The following is a 5,000-nucleotide window of genomic DNA, read 5'->3' on the forward strand; positions in this document are numbered from 1 at the left end:
GATACAAATTGCAGGTTAATTAGCTTTGTGTCAATTCATTGTTAACGAAAGTGCTCATTGATGATCTGCTACAGTTTCTACAAAGAAAAAAAATGAATGATATAAATATTCCTATCTCCCATCATGTTTTATTAAGTTGAGAAAGTTGTGCATAGTTGATTATACGTTTACGTTTAATGGTCGTTTTTATAGACAGATTTTTGGTTTGGTGGGCAATGGGAAGCTGTTTATCTGCAAGTCTCCGAGATTTATTTATATGGGATTTTTACGAAATCAGATACCTACCAAATATCATTACGTTTACTTTGACATGGTAAGAGTTTTTAGAACTTTTGAATGGTCTGGTTCCATCCATAAAATTCAAATTGGAAATAAAACAGAACAAAACAACCTACCATTTCTTGACACAGTCGTTATGAGAACCGACAACAGATTTAAATTCAAAGTATACCGGAAACCTGAGCAGTAGAATGTTTTCAATTCAAAATCTTTCCCATCACCCCAAGGTAAAACGAACAGTCTTCTCAGGGTTGTTTTCACGAGCATATAGAATTTGTGATCCTGTATTCTTAGAAGAGGAAATTCAGAACATGTAGGAAATTGCAAGAGCTTTATGTTACCAGGGTATTTTATTGATAGTTGCCTCCAAAAGGCAAAAAAAAAAAAAAAAAAAAAAAAATTTATTGTCACGAAAGATCAAGTAATTTTGAAATTGAAAATATTTAAGTTTTGCCATTCCGCTGTGAATTTTTATTAATTGTACGTAGCCTTAAATGTCTGAAAAAAATTGTTAGCAATAATTCATGTCAAACATGCAGTTTGTTTTTTTTTTTTTATAAACCAGTAATGCCAACAGGAGGGGTGTACAAAATTAATTGCTCTATTTGTAATTTACCTTTTATTGACAATCTGGTAAGAAACTATGCAAGAGAGTTACACAGCATAATATAATGTACGGGTTCAAACCATTCAAGTTACATTTATTGTCACATGAGAGGCTTTCAACACCTTACAGACTGGAATTCAGCTAGAATCGTTTTTAGAAATTCATCAATGAATGACACATTGTTAGTTGAAGGATGCCTCATTAGTTCTTTTAGTAACATGAATATGAGCGATGGTCTTTTTAAGATGGAAGAATTGTTGAAAAATTTTATTCTTGATGATTTAAAAGTTAAACGAATCACTAGATATTTTACAGATAGTTATGTACTGTGATTTGTAGTAACTGCATATTTCCGCTAAGAAATTTTTTTGCTCTGAACAAAGTTTATTTGCATACTTAAGTATTTGTTAACTTGTTTTCGTGTGTAAGTTGTTTTCTTAAAATTGTTTAGTACCCTTACCTTACAGACCTTACATTTTGTTCGGGTTGCCCCAGGTCCCTTCAGTGTGGCACCTCTAATGTCTACCAGAGAGTTGCTAGTACATCTTCCGGTATATTTTGCATCTTCCAATCTTGGATGGTCTGGAATGCAGTTTAGATATTTGTCGAGCTTATTCTTAAACACATCTACGCTCACTCCTGATATATTCCTCAGATGAGCTGGCAACGCATTGAATAGACGCTGCATTATCGATGCTGGTGCGTAGTGGATTAATGTCCTGTGTGCTTTCCTTATTTTTCCTGGTATAGTTTTGGGCACTATTAATCTACATTCTGCTTGCTCTTTCTCTGTATTTTTTAGTTCCATGATGTTTTGTGCTATTCCTGTCTGTTTTTCCATGCCTGAAATTATCATGTAGCGTTCTTTTCTCCTTTCTAGACTATATAATTTTAAGATTGTAGTCTTTCCCAGTAGGTCAAGGTCCTTAACTTCTTCTATTCTAGCTGTAAAGGACCTTTGTACACTCTCTAATTTGTGCAATATCCTTTTGATAGTGTGGGTACCATATCATATTGCAATATTCAAGTGGACTACGAACATATGTTTTTTATAAAGAGCATAATCATGTGTTCAGCTTTTTCTTATGTGTTGAAGTGCCGTAACAACATTCCCATTTTTCTTTTGCTTACATTTTGCTCCAACAGAATTGCTATGTTATCATTGTTGCATAACATGTTCCTATTAAATCATCATCACCAAGGGGTCTTTAACTGCCTCCTTATTTGTGATTGTCTCATTATTAGGTCCCCTATATGCATATAGCTTTCTTCTCTGTCTCCATAATTTATTGATTCAAATTTATCAGAGTTAAATACCATCCTATTTACCTCTGCCCAATCATGTATTTTGTTAAGGTCTCTTTGTAGAGCGTTCCTATCTTCATCACAAGTAATTTCTCTACTTATTCTTGTGTCATTAGCGAAAAACTACTCACTACCGAATCCTTAACATTACTGTCTATGTCTTCAATCATAATAACAAACAGTATTGCAGCTAAACCGTCCTTGTGGCAACACCGTTATTACCTTAAGCTTCATCCGATTTCTCATCGCTTGCAATAACTATCTGTTTTTCTGTTGTGTAAAATTTCTTTTAACCATCTTCTACTTTATCCCACGATATTGTGTTTTCTAATTTTCTTCGCTAATATATTATGGTCTACCTTGTCAAAAAGCTTTTGCAAACAAAGTCTAGATAAACCACATCTGTTCCATTTCCACTTTTCATATTTTTGAATATGTTCTCACGGTGGACTAACAATTGGGTTTGTGTACTTTTCCAGGTACAAAACCATGTTGTCCTATATTAAACAAATTATTTTTTATTTAATGTTTTCATAATATTTTTCTTCATTACCCTTTCATACACTTTCATAATATGTGATGTTTAGACTCAACCGTCCTATAATTACTTGCCTCCTTAGTCTTGATCCACTTTTGAAAGTAGGTAATATATGCTAATTTGTGGTCATCATAAATCTTGCCTGTATCTACACTTTGTCTTAATAATATTGCAAGTGGCTTTGCAATAGAATGAACTACTTTCTTTAACAAAATAGCAGGAACTCCATCAGGCCCTGCTGCAGCTCCATTTTTAATTTCATTAATAGCCTGCACAATATCAGCTTCATTAATATCTAGTCAGCTAAATATTCACTATTTCCGTCCCTTACTTCTATATCATTATCTTCATTATCTATTCTAGGGGTGAATTCTCTCTTGTATCGTTCTGGCCAATATGTTTGCAAATTTCCTTTTTTTTCATTCGTTAATCTCCCCTTCAATTCTTAGAGGGCCTATTTCTATTCTTCTTTTATTCATCTTTTTCGCATATGAGTATAATAGTTTGGGGTTTGTTTTTTGCTTGATATTTAATAGGGTTTTTTTCTTTCAAGTCCCGTTTTTCATTTTCTTTTGATTGTATAATCTTTTGTTCTGCATTTTCTATCTTACTTTTTAGTTCTATAACTTTCCATGCATTTTTTTCTTTTGCAAGACCTTTTTTGTTTTTCCACTTTCTGATTTTCTGGAACAAGATCCTTCTGTCTCTTGGTATGCATGACTGATGTTTACTTTTCTTCTTCGGTATATATTTATCCACTATTTTTCTCTAATATTTTATATAATATCTCTGTATTTATCCTTATGTCATCACTTACGAAAATGTTATCCCAATCTTTGTTTAATTCTTCAATTTATTTCTGACCATTTTATATTTTTACTGTAGAAGTTGTATTTTCCATATCCTTCCCCCCCCCTTTTTCATTTCTTGCTTATCTCTGTTTTCACTTGCTTTGGAATGGGATTGTTAATTCTATGACATATGGTCTGAAATACTTGCATTATAAACTATTATTTCTCGTTCACAAATACTAGGTCTAAATTATTTTCCTTTCTTGTTGACAGGTGATTTATTTGTTGAATGTTGTATTAGAGTAGCATATCTAATAGCTTTTCGAATTGCCTCTTATCTTCTGCACTACTATTACTCTCTTTTTTATATGTAAGTACAACCACAATCTCCTATTCGTTCTTTCCAGTCTACGAAAGGAAAGTTGAAGTCTCCAGATAGGAGAATAGTCCAGTCCTTGTGATTTCTACATATATCATCCAATTTTTCTATTATTAAATCAAACTCTTTAGTATTAGGAGTTCTATATATTACTATGTTCATTAATTTTTCAGATTCAAATTCTACCGCTATTAGTTCACATTCTGAGTTACTATATTTCTCATATATTTTTCCTTGTTTTTTGTCTTTCCCATATATTGCGGTTCCCCTTTGATTCCTATTTTTTCTATCTGGGATCTATAAGTTTGGAACCCTTTTATTTGATCATCATTCCCAGTCTCTTGGGAATACCAGGTTTCATTATATCATTATATCTATCCTACTTTTCAATTTGGGTTAGTTTTTCTAAGTACTCTATTTTTATTTTTTCTTTTTGAGTTACTCGTAACTAAACCCTGCTCATTCATCAATATGATGGTTTGAGTGTTTTCTCCTTCATTTAATATTGGTAATAATAAGGATTTTCCCATGTCTCTTTCCTGTTCTGGTATGTTGTTCTTTTTTTCATTTCCGAAATTCTGACATTAAAAAATCCAACTTTTCCATAATATTTGATCTTCCTCTCATCATAATTTATTCATTTTGTGTCTGAATCTGGCAATTTTCCTCCGTATCTACAATATCCTCTTGCATAATAAATACAGTTATTATCTTTGAGTAGAATCTTGGAGCTGATGCTTTGAAATTTTTTTGCTGACACCTCTGCATATCTGTTGATTGCTTTGCTTTTTTCTTTTACCTGATATTCTTTATTCCTCTCTTTATTTGTTTCTTTCTTATTTTGGATTTTATTAGTTGATTGGTTTTTATTTATTTGATTCTGATTCATGGCTACAGGGTGCATATATTTACATTTTTTGTCGAACTTACATCCTTTTCCTTCTTTTAGGTTTTTGCATATTTTTGGATACAGATCTCTGCAATCATCCTTATAGCCGCCTAGGTATGCACATTTACCATATATTTCATAGTTTGTGACATACCTTAGGATGTTTGTAGTAACATCTTTCTCCAAATCTGCAATTCCCTCTTTTCAAAAGG

This window comes from Macrobrachium nipponense, chromosome 7 (assembly GCF_015104395.2).
Source record: "Macrobrachium nipponense isolate FS-2020 chromosome 7, ASM1510439v2, whole genome shotgun sequence".
NCBI classification, from domain to species: Eukaryota; Metazoa; Arthropoda; class Malacostraca; order Decapoda; family Palaemonidae; genus Macrobrachium; species Macrobrachium nipponense.